General features: G+C 41.0%; 1 protein-coding gene across 3 annotated transcripts in view; it reads left to right on the plus strand.

Moving 5' to 3' along the window:
* GPD2 (glycerol-3-phosphate dehydrogenase 2) overlaps positions 1–17,674 on the plus strand; it is a 157,221-nt gene that overhangs the window by 13,242 nt on the left and 126,305 nt on the right. Inside the window, exon 1 of one of the 3 annotated variants that reach the window (XM_082631150.1) lies at positions 9,900–10,010. The exons of 1 other annotated variant lie outside the window; for it this stretch is intronic. The gene's annotated coding sequence lies outside the window, so the exon portion shown is untranslated. Of the gene's footprint in view, positions 1–9,899; positions 10,011–10,572; positions 10,698–17,674 lie in introns of those variants that run through there. One more of the 3 variants, XM_082631149.1, reaches the window with a different exon arrangement.

The raw sequence follows: 17,674 nt of genomic DNA on the forward strand, positions 1-17,674 counted from the left end.
AAAATTATGTGCTGAGGTTGCTAAGATCTACAGTAAGAAGGAATCTTCTAACCGTAAACTTATGAAGAAAAAAAAAGAAGTTCGAGTTCGTTTTGTTGTTGTACCTCAAACTGCAAAAGTTATGGCCACAGTGTATGATAAGTGCTTAGTTAAGATGGCAAAGGCATTAAATTTGTACAATAAGATATTTTGAGAAAGAGAGACCACATTCACATAACTTTTATTACAGTATATTTTTATAATGGTTCTATTTTATTATTAGTTACTTTTGTTAATCTCTTGCTGTGCCTAATTTATAAATTCAACTTTATCATAGGGATGCATGCATAGGAAAAAACATAGTATGTATAGGGTTCAGTAACACCTGCGGTTTCAGGCACCCACTGGGGTCTTGGAATGTTCCCCCATTGATAAAGGGGAACACTGTACTTTCATAATAAAATGCCTATATTAAAAAGAACCTTTTTTTGTTTATTTCACCATCATCACCAACAAAAATGCTTTCTTTGGCATTTTTCTTTCTAGAAAGAATAAATCATTCCCTTTTCTTATGCTATGTCAAAACCCAACTCCACATCTACTTTTTGCTCTTTTCACTCTTTTATAGTTATTATTGTTTCAATTTTGTTTCTTTCCAACTTAAGCAAGTTGGAGAGTGTATTTTATTTATCTTTTTATTTTTAGGGCTAATGTGGTGCTTGGTGTGCCAGACATATATCCAAAGAGATTTATCTAATGAAAAAAGAGCTTTAAAATAGTAAAATCACTGTTCATCATTCTATTTTTCTTTACCCCTTTCCTTGTGCAGTAAATATTACATGTTTGTTCCTCGTCTTTGCCTTGGCAAAGCAAGTCTCAACTGCCCTTTTATCTCCTACTGCTAAGAGCAGTAGCCACTAAGTGTAAAAAATCAAAACAAAGCACTTTCCCATCTCCCTGATGGAGTAAAAGCAGTGAAGCCCAAATAATGCTTAGTTACCAAAAGCAATGCCAGGTGTCTAATCGAAACGGTATTGATTTTAGCTAGTAAATAGCCCTTAATAAAGTTGGAACCTGGGTTGAATATGCAGTCTGGTAATTAGCTAATAAAGCAAACAAGGCCTGGAGAGAACGTGGTGCAGTTGGATAAACAGCAGCCTGTCATCCAGGAAGCTTTCCTAGGTCTAATACCTTCTCCTACAGAGGACTTAAGTTACCCTTAGGTCTCCATGCCTAGTGTTTTTAGCCATTAAATAAGGAAAAAAACAATAAGTGTATCATAGGGTCTGAGATATGACTAAAAGCAGTTGTAAATGTTTTACAAATATTACATGCAATAGAAATGCTTCCTGGAGACAGATGTTGCAATTTAATAATCTTAAGTGGGAAGGTTTAATAACTACTTTAGATCATTAGGATAATGTTTAGTGCCCTAGGATAATTATTAAACAATTCTCAGTTTGCTAAATTATCTGATACTCCAGAGAAATCCATAGCCTGATTAGTTCTCACATTATCTGTCAACTGCTCAATGAAACCGCAAAGCAGTAGAGGCCAGCTGGGAAAAAAGAAGAGCAAGGGTGAGAAAAGGACTGTGTTAGCCAGATGTCAGGTTGAGAAAGAAGAAAATCAGGGATGGAGGGCCAGAGCCAATGTGTAAGGAAAAGTGGTAAGGTGCAAATGATCTGAATCAGAGATGCTGATTAGAGCCTAGAGCTTCAGCATCAAAATGCATTGTACCAGGCCTGCACAGAGGTTTTGTCGCTGTTGTTGATTTGCTTTTAGATGTGCTTGCTAATATTTTCTTACATGGGAAAAGCATTTTATATAAAAATCCCAGATTTCCGGCTTCTTTTGAAAATTCAGAGTATCTAGTAACAGTGGGCCTAATTCCTACATGACAGCAATGGACAAGAGCTGTGTAAAGGCTGCCCCATTTATTTTCTCTCAAGATTTTGATTATGAAAATCTTAAGGCTAACTGAAGAGTAGAAATACAAATAAATATCTATTCACCTACCTCTAGATTCAACAATAGTTAATATTTTTCCATATTTATTATAAAAGTAAATACCTATATACATTTATATTTTTGCTGAACCATCTTAAAATGGTTATATTACTTCATCCCTAAATATGTTAGCATGCATTTCTAAAAATAAAGACAGTTTCCTACAGAACTGCAATCTTACTATCATGCTGAAGAAAAAAATTAATCATCATTCCCGAAGGTCATCTTTACTCAGTCTATATTCAAATTTCCCCATTGTCCCAAAGTTTCTTTCAGATTCATTTTCCTTTCAAGCCAGGATCCAATTAAAACCTATGCATTGCATTTAGTTATGTCACATAAGTCACTTTTACTCTAGATCAGGCTCTCCCCCACTTGCCCCTTTTCTTCTATGGCATTGTCTCGTTGAAGGGGTCAGTTATCTTGGGGATTGGGATTCAGATCTAAAGGCTTGACTATTTTAGGTTAAACATATGGGGCCAAAATAATTCTGAGGTGATAATGCAGACTTCATATTACATCACATAAGGAAGCATATACCTGTTGTCCTAGCTGGTAGCACAAAGTTTGATCACGAGGTTTAGGTAGAGCAATCTCTTTAGCTGTGGTATGCTCTCTCCAATTTGCCCCAGACCCACCACTCCTTGTCTTACATCTAGCCTAATTAATTCATTTTACCTTGCCTGGAAGGCATATGTAAAGGTCAACCTAGAGCCTATCACATGCTACAATCTGGACTATGTGATACGAGCACCTACCACTGTATCCCTGGAACAATAGAACAGTGCCTGGTGTATAGGTGGTGCTCAATAAATATCCATTGATTGACTAAAATTAGAAACACATAAGTTAGAGAAACTTGAAAGGAAGTAGGGTTTGGGGAAAAATTTGGCAACTCATACTCCTGCACTATATGTGGTTCAGAGAAGCCTGGTGCCCTTGGATATGTAGAGCAGATTGCAAAGGCTCCTGGCTCTAGGAAATGGTTCTTTATTTGAGCTGGACAGAAATGTATAATCCCAGTGGATAAATCAGAGAAAGGAGAAAGAACGAATTTAAAATTATGTGGAACTCAAGGGTTTGGTTACCTGGGCTTCCCATTTATGAAAGGCCCTGATGCAGCTTGGGTTTTCTGGAAGCAGATACTGAGACAGAGTATGACATGCAGGTTATTTTTAGGGATACTTGTGAAAAGAAGAGTGCAGAAGCAGAAGTGGACAGAGGGAGAAGTAGAATTGTGATGCAAGCTCAACAAAGCTTCATTCACCCCCTAAGGGAGTTCTGGAGCATACACAGCCCATTATCCAGCTGAGCCTTTATACCCCTGCTTCACTCAATCACAGGGTAAGGACCAGTCCAGGAAAGGGATGGCCTTGCACGAGGCGGCTCTCTCATTGAGTTGGCAGCTGGAGATGCTTCCAGCAGCTGGTGAAAGAATTTCTGCTTGAAGGAGGATCTGGGTGGTGTGTCAATCCATCTACCACAGACCTCAAATTAAAAATTTTGCTCTTATCTCTAAATGAAGCTATAGGGACAATTACCAACATATTCCTTCTGCTAAGCATTAGTTGGCTAACTGTAACATTCAAATTATACCATAATTTTTTCAACCTTGTTTTGGTATTTCATCACTTATTAGAAAGCTCAAAAGAAAAAAAGGTCCAGGCATCTCTCAAATTTTGGAAATTTCTGGTATTGCTTGAATGTCCCACAAGGCAGAAAATTGAGCCCATTTACATGGCTGTAAATTGCTTTGGCATCTTGAATGAAGAATACCCTACAAATGCCAGTGATGTACTGAAGGGCTAGCTCTACAGAGATAGATTGATGTTGGTGTCAAAGGAAAATAAATGAAGGAAGTTGTATTAGTTTCCTATTGCTGCTGTAACAAATTACCACCAACTTGGTGGTTTAAAACAAGAGATATAGTCTCCCACAGTTCTTGAGGCCAGAAGTCCAAAATTAGTATCACTGGACTGAAATCAGGGTCAGCAGGGCTGCACTCTCTCCAGAAGATTTGGGGGAGAATCCATTCCTTGCTTCTTCCAGCTGCTGGCATTCCTTGGCTTGTGTCTGCATTACTCTAATCTGTGTACATGATGACATTGTCTTATACTCTTCTGTCTGTGTAAACCCTCCCTATTACTTCTTTCTTATAAGGTTATATGTGACTGCATTTAGGGTCCACCCTGATAATTCAGGAAAACGTCTCCATCTCAGGATCCTTAATTAAATCATATCTGTTAATACTCCCCATCCCCCATATAAGGTGACCTTCAAAGGTTCCAGGGAGGCCACTATTCAGCCTACAATAGGATAGCTTTTAAGTCTTCACTTTACCTCCTTAAGCCTGGGGATAATTTGCTTTCACGTAGCTCCAAAGCAAGAATGTAAATTGTGTCTAAGGTGAGGAAAGTCATGGAAAAGGTAGAATTCCACCCTGCAGCACTTTGAGACCCACTGTAGGAAGGCCATCTTTGTGAGGGCTGGACTTTTACTCTTTTTCAAAACTCTGTGAGGCTCAGTTTGATAGTGAAGAGCACATGCTCAGGAAAAAGTGCCTTCCTCCACATTTGACTATTGAAAGATATTTTTAGAACACACATACTCTAAATTTACAAGGAAAAGAATTGTTTTTTCAGATGCCCTGACATCAGTTTCTAGCTTTTTATCACATGTCAAGCTGTCTTAGTTCTCAGAAACTTGACCAGGGTTGAAAGTTAGGCAAGAAGGATATGGGATTATCTATTTACAGTGTGGTCTAGAGAATGTTAATAGACTTTCCATTAAATTTTCAAATTTCTCTTTGATGAAGGTTAGATTGGACCATTCTCTTCTTTTGTTTTATGCCCCCCAAAAGAGCTATTTAAAAAATAAACTTCAATATGTAACTCAAAGATAACAGAACAAAGATTCTCTACTTTTCCATGGTTCATTTTTTGGCTTTGCATGATGCTTTTGCTGATAGAGGAGGAATGAAGGAGATTCCCTTTTGAGTCCAAGGTATTTGCTGAGGGAACAGCACCTGTTACTCTCTGGCCTATACCCCTGTGTGTAAATGGCTTTCCTCTTGGCTTGGAAGAAATTAGGTCATTGCCCACGTGCTTCAAGGCTGCTGAATTAAGACACAACATTCTTCTTATTTTAAAGCTGATCAGGCACAGGCATAAACCCTGTCCTTTGCTATTGTTGCTCTATTTTTTTGCTATTCAGATTCATTTGTTCAAAAAAAAAATCACATTATAACATTACAAACTGTAGTCAAGTTAATTTTAAGCATTTACTGCTGAGATTGAAGCCATCTCCAGGTTATGTAACAGGTATTCAGACATGGAACTGAACAAATCTCCAGTTTCTTGGGCTGTTTACTCTTGGCTTATTTGCCTCTTTCACTGAATCATAAACAGTTACTCTGAAGAACCCAATCCTCCATTTTGTTTCAGCTCCCACATCAGAACCTAATACTTTTTCATGTTCTCTGCATGAGTTACTTGGGACATATCTACTTGCCCACAACCTTCCTCCTGCTATTAAATAGGAGGCTATGTTCCAGAGACAACATTACTCAATTTATATCACCAACATTTGTTTTCAGTGCTGCCTTGTCCAAAGATCAAAGTGGATGCCTGCCCAAGGAAGTTCATATTTCCTTTACCCACAAGACCTTTACATCTAAGTAAGTTTCCTGGTGTCACTTTATATTGATGCCTTAAAAATTTATTTCAAGAAGACTTTCCCAGATTCTTATAAAGCAGAAATAAACCTTAAAGAACCCATTAAGATATGGGTTAAACCTATTAAAATATAGTTAGTATTTTCATTTCGTCTTTTCAAGGATCATATACTGTATTTTTACTCATTTCTTGATCCTAACTCTTTGAAAATCACTGATGTAGGAAGATTTTCTGTTGTATATTTTTAGATGTCTATAATTCTGCTTTTAAGAATTCAAGTAACAAGGAGGTGGAGGCCCACTAAATGATAAATGACCTGCTCTAATCTCCAAGCCCCAAAGGTACTGGTCCAGTCCTGTTCAAGGATTTAAGATTTTTCTGGACAGTGCTGCTAATCTTCTAGAAACTCCATATTAGTGGTTTTTTGTTTTGTTTTGTTTTGTTTTTTGTAAGTAGTAAACTTGAAGTCTTTGTTTAATGTTTGGTTATCTTCTTAATGTTGTAACTGTTGTTAACAATGGATAAGATTATAGGAACATTCAGTACTTCCTAAATTATGTAAAGTACTAAAATAATAGAATGGAAGAAAGATGTGAGCATACACAGCAATCGAAGCTCAGAACAAAGGTGTCTTGGCCCAGTATTGGACCATGAGTCAGAATGTGTGGGGTTCAGGGTAGGGAAATGACATTGGTGATACTTTTATCGACAATCTACATGTTAGGCATTTTACATATATTATCCCATTCAATTCCAGTTTGGCTGTTGCTAGCTGTGTTTTCTTGGGCATGTTACTTAACAATTATGTGCCTCAATTTCCCAGTTTGTAAAAACAAAGCCAAACCAAAAAACTCATAGTTATTCAGAGTATTAAAGATTACAAGTACTTTGTTAAGACTAGTGCCTGACATAGAGTAAGTAGTATTGAATGTTTGCTATTCTCAATATATTCTCACTGATGAGGAAACTGAGGCTCTGAGCGGCTAGAGGTTAAAGAACTTAGAAGAGGATGGATTTGAAGCCCACACACTGGTCTCTATACTAAGCAGTTTCTCATTTTAGTCTTGGCTCTATGTCAGGCTAACTCTGTAACTTTAGGTAAAGTACTTAATAATTCTGGGCCTTGGTTTCATCATTTGTCAAACAAAAGTCTGTGAGTTAATAACATTTATGGCCCCTTTCAATCCTTACATTCCGTAATTTTATTATGAGCTTTGATAACCAATGAACACTCAGGGAAAATGTGTTCCTCTCTAGAAGTGGGCAGGGACTAAAACAGTTGACCCTGGGCAGGTGGTAAATGGTCATAAAAGGTGAGTAATAGAATCACCAATGGAAGGTTCCCCATTTTGGGGAAAGGTCACCCCCAGCAGTTGGGTTGAAGATGTCTAAGTGTCAGGGAACCTACTCTCCAGGCTTGGGAAGGGAAGAACTTCTCACTTGTATTGTTACACTAGACTATAGTAAATAACCCAAATTTACCTGACAACACTACAAAAGCAAGATAAATTAATGGCAGGCGAATTTAGGCTTTGTTTACATAGGAACAAAGGAAAAGGGGAAAGCTTTTCAGATTTCGGTAGCCATGTGAGCCTGAAAACCTAGGATAGTCCTGAAGTTTCCGTAGGCACATGAGAAAAGAGTTAGGTGGCACCAAAGTTATTTGACACCCTCAATCTGAAAGACAGTAAACATAGTTTCATTCCAAATGCTGAGTAATGCTTACGGCGACAAGGAGAAACACTTAAGACTCTTAACTTCTCTGAGGTACTGGTAGGGTCAGTAGATTGTTTTCTGCTAAAATAATTACTTCATGCTTTTAAATTTAGTTATGATAAGTGCTTCCCCTCCTACACTCTCACTCAGTTTTCTCCCTTTTTAGCCCTCAACATGTTTGTTTGGTTTTGTTTTAATTCCATGAGAAGCTGTAGCAGGTGTATGTGTGTAGGGAAGACTTTTTCTTTTTAATATTGCTTGGGTATCTAGTGTAATACTTAATTTTGAAGAGTAATTTCTAAATGAATGATTATTGCCCTCCTCCCCCAAAAATTATCTTAACAATGAAAAGAAATTGCTTATCCATATGGGAAATTACATTACTGTTAGATATCTCAATCAGCAACCAAATTCTTTCAGTGGAATTCTTATCATAATAAGCAAGACCCAGGGGCAGAGATAGAGAGGTGGAAAGCTACTTTAGGTACTCATAAATAGTAACCTAAGTTTTAAAGCATCATGTTCAAGGCTAAAAGGAAAAAATTATTTTTATACTTTATTCCTTCTAGAAGATACTGATGGAGTAAATACAGCATAGGTTTTGATTTTGTAAGTCTCTGTCGGTCTTAAAGCAGAAGGATCATAAAACTCTGCATTTTGAAATTATCTATTGTATATATTGAAAAGTTAATTTTTTTACCGCTTTTGCCTTGAATAAAAGTGGATGCCTAATTTATGTTGAATAACTACAAATCAGCTATGTTTTTATGCAGTAATTGGAAGTAATTATTTTACAATGATTTCTAATTAAAAATTTTTTTTCAAGGCTGTAGTTGAGATTAGATGTGTATGGAGCATGGGGAAGAGGAGAGCCGAGGTGGGTTGTTTAGAAAAAGAAGATCCAGAGTAAGCTGTATGCTTATCATGCATGTTAAGCTTTCTTATCTCTCCTCTCTTAACCCCTCCCCTACACACCTTTTTCATTTGATACCTTTCCTGAATTCCACCAATGCCTAGGGTCCTCCTGCTTTCCTTTGGTTGCTTTGTGCCCCAGCCTTGGCAAGTGAAAACATGTCCAGTGCTTCTGAGTTTTCTCACCTCAAAATTCTCTACCTCTTCCCATGTCTTATTCCATCAGGGTCTGACTTGGATTGGACCATCATGGATGGTCATGGGGTATTGATGAGAACTGAATCCCTGATGGCTTGTTAGCTAGCAAGGTGACCAGGACTTGTGGGGAAAATAAACAGCAGACATAATAGGGTTCGGAACAAATTGTTCACCTGAGCATTCATTTCATATCAATGAACAATTATAGAACATCTATTATGTTATAGGGACTGTGCTAGGTACAAAAGTGAATATGTTGTCTCCATTTTCCAAGCACTGAACTGTCCTGGGAGAATTACTGGGAAGAAAATCCAGGACTGGCACCTCAGTTCTGCCAGATTATTCCTTTTCTATGCAACGTGTTGCTCTTCTAGACAAATGTTTAGGATTTGAAAAAATGTGAAAGCAATGGTCTATTAGAGGGGTTCTCAACCCTGCCTGGGTGCTCACGTGGATCATGGGGTGGGGGGAGGGTTTCAACAGTGGTTCCAAGCTGTAGTGTGCACCATAATCTCCTGAAGGGCTTGTTCAATCAGCTAGGCCCCTGGCCCCAGAGTTTAAGAATCAGGTAGTCTGGGGTGAAGCCGAGAATCTGCATGTCTATCAGGTTCTCTGGTGATGCTGGCTCCCCCAGCTACACTTTGAGACCCATAGTTTTAAAATATAAAGATTTCCAGGTTCCATCCACCGACTGATTCAACTGGTGTGGGGATGGGAAACTAGCATTGATCATTTAACACACACACACACACACACACACACACACACCCGCCCCAATCCCCCGCTGTTCCACTGGATAGACTACCCATTGGATAGGCTGGTTTCCTGTTACTATGAGTTTGGGACCCAATGAAACTACATATTCCTCTGGGTCAATTATAATAATTATCTGGTATTTAAAGAAATTAGTAAGTGACAATAAATAATTGGCTGAAAAAACCCCACCCCTGCGACTTTGTTTCAAACTAATTTGGCTGCCTTTTTTTGGAAGGCCTTTCCAACCCTTCCCTGGGTATTTTCCAATACCACGGTAGAAACGTTAAACCTCCCAGAGATCTTCGGAGGAAAGCCCTTAAAGAAATGGGTCAATTTGAACCCTATCTGCGTCCTCCTTGGGCCCCCTTGGTCTCGCCTAGCACTTCTAGTACCAGCAAGTGAGCTGGGCATGCTCAGTGGGCAGGGTTGGTTCTGGGGGTGCAACTGGGAAGCCTGATGCTCTGCTGCCTGGGCTCTGCCCTCCCCCCACCTGTACGAGGCTGGGCCCGAGGAGCCCGTGCTCAGCATCCCACCCCCTGAAGCTTGGGCTTGGTCTTCCCTGCGGGTCTTCTCGCTGACATTCAGGCAGGGGTCAGGCGGCCGGGCACGCCTCCAGAGCGCGCGGGGGGAGCCCGGACGAAGGCTTTGGGCTCTGACGGTGGGGTCCCAGGGGTCCGCCTGCTTCCCAGACGCGTTTCTAGGCCCAGGGAAGCCTGCCTGCCGAATAGGGGAAGCCAGATTCGGGGGCGGGTAACGAGAAATCAGGTAAGCCAGCCCCACCGGCGTGTAGGCGGACGAGTGTCTCCTCTCTCCTGGGCAGGTGGCGAGGGCGGCACACAAGGGGGAGGGCGGAGGAAATCCGACACCTCCGCCGTCTTCCCTCGGCCTAGCCCCGCCGAGGCTTCCCGGCCCGCCAGCCGGCTGGCGAGGCGGGGCGGAAGGTCTGGAGTGAGGCCGGGAGAGGACGCGGGCAGCACTTGGGGCCTGGGGCCAGGGCCCCGCACACGCCGCGCCGCGGCCCATCCCCGCGGGCCCCGCGCCCCGGTCTAGTCATGTTCATTTGGAGGCGGAGACCTCGCTCGTTCTCTGCCCGCTGGTTCGCAACCCTTCCCCGCCTTCCCGGCCGGGTACCCCGCCTCCACTTCCGCGCTTCCCCGCTGGGTCGGCGTAGCCTGGGCCCGAGGTATCCGGCTGGATGTGGCGGTCGCGCCGCTGGGGTCGACCCTCGGGCAGGGGAGCGGGACGCGCGAGTTTCGGGGGAGGCGGGGGCGCGGTTGCTCTGGTGCGTCGGGTTACAGTCGCCCTGCTTATTCGGGGGGGTGACATCCACGCGCGCCTCGCTGCGAGTATCCGGACCGAGGCGCTGATTCGGTGGAGGCAGAGACTCCGCCCAGGCCCGCGGAAACGGGTGCTTCTTCCCTCACTCCCCTCGCGCGAGAGGATCAATCTAAGGTGTGTGCTTCCCGGGAGACCCCCGTGCCCCCGCCCCCTGGGTTCTGGGGAGGCGGGTGGTCCCTCTCTGGCCGGGTGGAGTCCGGTGTTGGGGTGGGTGGTGGCAGAATCTGGGGAAAGATTTAGAATTTTTCCGCACCGACAGAACGTGGGCTCATTCTTACCGGGAGCTGGGCTGTGGGGTGGAATACTTTTGCCTCCTTGGTTAAGTGGCAGGACTTTGGGGTGAGGGTTGGTGTCTAAATGAAAGTTTGCTGCAAACTTTTGGCTTGTGGATGCCGCTCGTCTGAAAAGGACTGTTGCTCCCTTCTGAAGCAAGGGAGGGAAAGATTCTAGAAGGGGACTGAGGCTTCTTTGAGATCTTAGCTGCTGGAGTGTGACAGTTTTAGGAGGAAATGGAAGGTGTACCCTGATGAACTTAAAACAGACCCTACTCCCCACGTAGTAACTTCTGCGTCAAAAATGGACTTGAAGCGTGCTTTGGCAGGAACGTATAGCCCTGTGAATGAAGGGCTGATCTGGAGCCCTTGACCTCTAGACTGCCTTCCATCTTCTGCGGGGGAGCATTCACTCCGGGAACTGCCCTCCTCAGGAGTTCCAAAGTTTACACATGCAAGTTCTCTTAGTAACGGGGCCAACCCAAATTATGCAACACTTTATAAATATCATGGGAAGGGGTGGGGACAGCTATAGAAATAGCTGACAACTAATTTAGTCAACTTTTATACTTGTATAAGTAGGTATGGGATGGAAAAGTAGGTTCCACTGAGTCCTCATTGCTTAAAACAAAACAATTTTGCATGCGTTCCCAAGTTTAATAGATGTGAAGTTTTGTTTTGGAGTGTGGAGGGTAATGGGAACTGCCACACGGCGGCCAGGCACTTCCTGGTAGCTACTGACCACTCTAGTCTCTGAGTGCCACAGTTCTTGCTGGCCATGGGCTGAGTGCTGGAGGCCATTGCTCAACGGATACCGTGTGCAGCCTGGGGAACCTTATGATGAGGAGGATGTTGGAATCCTTCTGTGTTTCTCATAGGGGGATTATGTCAAGTTACAACACTCCCTTGATTTTTCCGAATCAACTCGTCAAATGATGCAGTGGTACCTTAGTAATAATGGATAAAGATGGAATTTGGGGTTTGAGAACCAGCATCGTTGGAGCTGCCCATTCTGATATCTCACATAGTCACTTTATTTTATAGACATTCTGAGCAGCATTAATACTCTGCTTCCTTCTCTCTCTCCCTCTGATTTATTAAAAGACTCAATGGCTTAGCTCAGTAATTGACAAGAGGGCCAATCGTCAATGCCTCCCCTCTTGTTTTTGTAACTATTTAATCTCAGAGATGTTTAGAAATATTTGACTATCATCGTACATAAGTCATGTTGGTGAATAATTATAACTCTCAAATTATCCCGTTTGCTATTAGTTTCTGCTTTCATTACTAGAATGTACATTCTGTGAGAGGGCGTGGGCTGCCTCACACACTTTCGTATTTCCAGTATCTAGAGTGGTGACTAGTTTGTGATAAATGTTTTCTCAATGAGTGACTAAACTGTGGGAAAAACTCTAGATGGTTGTAGTGGGGGAAGAAAACCAGAGATTTTGGCTTTAGGGAAACTAGTCAACCTCACTGGGCCTCAGTTGTCTCACTGACAAAATGTAGATAACAATATATGATATAACACGTAAAATCACTAGTGATGTTCCTTTCAGGTAGTAGACTTCAAAATATTATTTTCTTCTTTCTTATATATTTTACTTTTTATATTCAAAAAGGGAAGACTTGGGGAAAGAATGCAGATAGTTGGATAATTTAGCCCTTGCATGTTGTGAATGAATTATCCAGGTTTTTTCCCCGTTAATTTGGTGTGTGTGCTAGAAGGAAGGGGGAAGGGGGAAGTTAGTGGCAGCTATGGTTATTAGAGACAGAAAACAATTTCCAGATCGTTATCTAATTTCTCCTCTTTATATTTTTAATGTGATGAAGTTTCTTCTCAGGTTTTCCAGAACTTGATTTTTTTTTTCTACTTGTCAACAACCAGACTCACTAGGTTGTCCTAAGTACAGAAACAACACTTTAGAAAGAGCATTAGGAATCAAATATCTGTAACACTTGACTTCTTAAATGAAATTTTCTGTAGTCTTGTGCAGCATTATATAGTAACAAGATAAAGAAAAATATGGTTATCCTGCTTTTGAGAAGGTTAGAGTTCATTTAACAAGGTAAAACATATAGATGTTGAACAGTTACAGAGCAGCATAAGATCTTGCATAGTCCCTCACCCACTGGTTATGGAAGGGAGAGGTTAACATGCTCTCAAGTAGCTGGAGACAATTTTGTGGTGAAGAGAATGTCACTTCAGCAACAGAGAGACTTAAAGTTTCCTGAAGATTACAGCGGATCATTTTTGTTTCAAGAATGTTTGCTATTTTGTACTTCAGTGTATTAAAAAGCCAAACAATCATATACTTTCAAAAGTAAACTTTCTATGGAAAAGCATATTAGAAACTTACAATACAATTCTGTACATGAACTAAGTGATACTTTTCACTGTGCCTCTGAAGTTTTAAAGCCCAGGATTGGAGTTAAAAATTATAACTTTTCATTCTTGCCACTTTTAACACCCTTGCTTAAAACAAAGTGTCAGATGGCCTGCCTTTTACTCTCTCCAGTTGTATATAATAGGATATCGTTTTCACTGAAGTTTCTGGGGAAAATTACTAGTCATTAAGTTTGGGATCCCCACAACTGGCTAATTTTAGACGGTGTTATAAAAGTGGTTTTAGATGCTCTTCAAAATACTCAGGAAATTCCATCAGGATTCATCACCTTTGAGATAAGAAGGCAACTTGGAAGTTGTTTTATAGAGGAAGAAGAAGCTAATAAAAGGGTGTGTTGTATACTTCCTTGTTTTAGAATTGTTGACATGATGGGGGAAAGAAATGTAGGGGGGGGGAGAGATGATCAGATTCAACTGCAAGTGAGAAAGACAAGGGCCAACGTGGCTGCAAGCCAGGAAATGTCGAACAACTTTTGACCTCTTCCTGTATTACCTGACCAGGGATTGATCTCAGGAGCATTTTTAGGAAAAGGAAGCTGAGGAGCTAATGGTTTGAATACCTGAGGACGTTGAGGTAATGACTGTGGTCAGAGTTTGTCTAGAACTCTAATTTTGTGTCCTGAGGTGAATGTGACCATTTTTGTTTGTTTGTTTGTTTTAGTCTTTTTTCCCCTTGTTTCCCAGGATTTTCACCTTTTTTTTAGCAGTTCTTACTAGTTCTTTGGGTTAAATATTTCTTCCTATATCGTATCTGTGTTCTTATTTCCCATTTTCAGTTGAAAATTTTCTGTTGATTCTTTTAAAATAAGGTTTCTGATTTGTGCAGCAGACAAAACATTGTTTCTGATTTTAATTAGGTCAAGCTCTGGTGCTGTTAATTCACTAAAATTAGTGGGAAAAAATTAACTAATAGAAAATGTTGCCCTCCTAAGTAAAAATTTATTGTGACAAAACATATTAACAAAACTCTAAAGCATTACTTGGGGATACCTTTTACTTTTTCTGGCAAAATGAAATGATTACTAGTGTACTTTATTCTGTAGCAGTCAGATACTGTTAAAGTGTGAGCAATGACTTTCATTTAGATTTTTCTAGCCTCGGATTCTTTAAATAGTGATATATCCTCTATGGAATTTCATATTTGATTATCCACCTATATCCTTCAAACCCCACAAATTATAACAGAGAGGCTGTTTTCTGAAAATGAGATTTCTAGAAGCTGCTACTGTCAAATGACACGGTCTTCGAGTATGACTCGCTGACACATGCTTAGAAAGCTTTATTACTTACCTCATATGCACCAGTGACCACTAAGTCTGGTTGGTTATTCACACTAGGAACAAAAGTTGATGTTCAAGGTAAACATTTTAGGAAAATTTTCATTGGGATTTTATGAGTTTCAATAAAACACAATGAATTTCTACCTATATTTGAAAAGTGATGAAAATAGTACGGCTCAGAGTACTAGGTTCTCAAAAGTCGTTTTCCTTTTGTTTAAACTGAAGAAGGAGAGGATGTTTTGTTTCGCTGCAGTAATATCAGAACTGCTTTGATCATATCACTCTTTGTTCCACCCTTCCGTGGGTCACTCTGCCCTATTGCATTAAATTCTTAATATTTATCTTTGAATTCATGGACGTTTCCGGTCTTGCCCCAATATTAAACTTCTGCCCTTCTCTTCCTCGTGATCCAGTCGAACTGGACTACGTTAGATCTGTTTTATTCCTACTGCTGCCCCCTATGCTAATGTTCCTCCTTCTACTTTACCTCTTTAAAATCCTACCAATCCTTGAATGTCCTGACCGCAGGCTACCAGTTTTGTGACGCTTTACTTCCCAGTCAGAAGTGTTCTGTACATTTCCTAAACTCTTTTTCGGTAAGCGGGCCTCTCACTGTTGTGGCCTCTCCCGTTGCGGAGCACAGGCTCCGGACGCGCAGGCTCAGCGGCCATGGCTCATGGGCCCAGCCGCTCCGCGGCATGTGGGATCTTCCCGGACTGGGACACGAACCCGTGTGCCCTGCATCGGCAGGCGGACTCTCAACCACTGCGCCACCAGGGAAGCCCGATCCTAAACTCTTCAACTACTCTTTTTATGCCACTCATAAGTATCTCATTTACTCCTGTGTATGGTCATTATTTGAAAACATGCATAATTTCCTTTCCTGCAGAAGATCATGCAGAGCAAGGGCTGGATCTTTTACAATTTTATAGACCTCATGTGCCCAGCCAAGTCCCTGCATGTGGGGACACCTAGTAAATAGTTGTTGAATGAATGATTGACTCATAATTCACTCATCCCTTAATTACCAAGAATAAGTGATAGAAATGGTTGGGGTGTGATTGGACAGCAGGTAACACACAGGCAGATGCATTTCAGATAATCAGTTAAACTGAATCTTTATCTTTTTTCAGGCCTCCCTTTCTCCCTATACATTTGGCAGTTCTTATATCTAAAGGATATTTGTTTTAGGAGGAGGAAAGGAAATTGCTGCATTTGAACCAAAGTTATAAAAGCAATCTGTGAAGAAAATCAGTGGAGGAATCTGCAAATGAGGAGGTCATTTAAGATCTGCTAAGGAGTCACCTTTGTCAGGGCTCTTAGGGCTCCCTTCTCTTCACTAACTTCTCTCTTTTCCCCCACCTGCCTACCTAATCCAATCTCTTAAGAAAGAATCAAGAAAATTAATTCACAACAAGATGACTGATAAAATTAGCTTGTCGCTATGTCAAAGGTCTCTGGATTCTAAGGGGACAAAACCTTAGGGACCATTTATGTAGGATAAGTAGAAGGAGCTTTGGGGGTGGGCAAGTGTTTACTTCTGTGCATCCCTGAAGTCACATTATAGCCACCTGCCTGTGGCCTTGGTCAGTCTCTGCACCTGTCAGTTTCTTCCTCCTTAAAATAAGGTGGCAGAACTGTGTGAATTTAAAGCCATAAAAGTGCGCGGTGTTTTATTGCTCTTGCCGTGTCTTGCAAGAAGAAGCCAGTCATGGTCAGTGGGTTCTGTTCACCTCTGGACCTGGCCTAACTTTTCCTCTTACTTCCCCGAGTTTGGGATGTCCTTTCTCTCAGCCTCTCCAGATGTGGCATTCACTTGGGAGGATGCTGCATTCCCTGCTTCTCCCTCCTGGCTTGTGCTCATAGGATCTGTTACAACAAATATCCTTTCACTTCTCTCTTTCTTTATGTTGCCCTTTTCCCCTATCCCAACCCACCATTAAGTAGCTGGGATATTTATCTAAAAATATATATATTCACAGAATTTTAAATAGGAAGGGGGTTAAAGATCTAACCCAATGCTGCTTTTTATTATTGATAATAAATAATAATAAGTATCATCTAGAACATTTAGAGCAATCACCTTTTTCTAGGCCCTGTGCTATGCACTTTGCACACATTATTTCATATATCAACAGTGAACCCTGTTATATCAGTGAGGAAACCGAGTTCCAAAGAACATAAGTGACTTACTCAAAGTCACAGTTATGTTCCAGTATGACAGAAACTCCCTTTTTTTTTTTCTTGCTACTTTGGATTCCCCTGCTTGACTCATTGAACTTTGCCTTTTAATATTTCACTTCCTAATACGTTGTGCTGTGGGTCAACAGTTTCCACCAGTGATGCTGAATTTGTTCAGACATTGAATGCATAGCACAGTATGCCTGCCTGAAACAATATTCCTTTTTTTTTCTTGTTTTCTATGTTTTTCTTTATTTTTTTAATTTATTATTTTTATTGGAGTAAAATTGCTTTACAATGTTGTGTTAGTTTCTGATGTACAGTGAAGTGAATCAGCTATATATGTACATATATATCCCCTCCCTCTTGGACCTCCCTCCCCACCCCCTGCCCATCCCACCCCTCTAGATCATCACAGAGCACCGAGCTGAGCTCCCTGTGCTATACAGCAGGTTCCCACCAGCTATCTGTTTTACACATGGTAGTGTATTTATGTCAAACCTAATCTCCCAGTTCATCCCAACCTCCCCTTCCCCACCGTGTCCACATGTCTGTTCTCTACGTCTGTGTTTCTACTCCTGCCCTGCAAATAGGTTCATCTGTACCATTTTTCTAGATTGCACATAGATGCATTAATATTCAAAAAGACACATGTACCCCAATGTTCATTGCAGCACTGTTTACAATCGCCAGGATATGGAAACAACCTAAATGTCCATCGACAGATGAATGGATAAAGAAGATGTGGTACATATATATAATGGAATATTTCTCAGCCATAAAAAGAAATGAAATTGGGTCATTTGTAGAGATGTGGATGGACCTAGAGTCTGTCATACAGAGTGAAGTAAGTCAGAAAGAGAAAAACAATATTTCTTTTGATTTGACTTCTAGGAACCATGACATTGTTAAAATCCTCTTTAGTCTTAATGAATGTGGGAACAACCTGCA

This window comes from Mesoplodon mirus (assembly GCF_964341445.2).
Source record: "Mesoplodon mirus genome assembly, chromosome: 8".
Taxonomy (NCBI): domain Eukaryota; kingdom Metazoa; phylum Chordata; class Mammalia; order Artiodactyla; family Ziphiidae; genus Mesoplodon; species Mesoplodon mirus.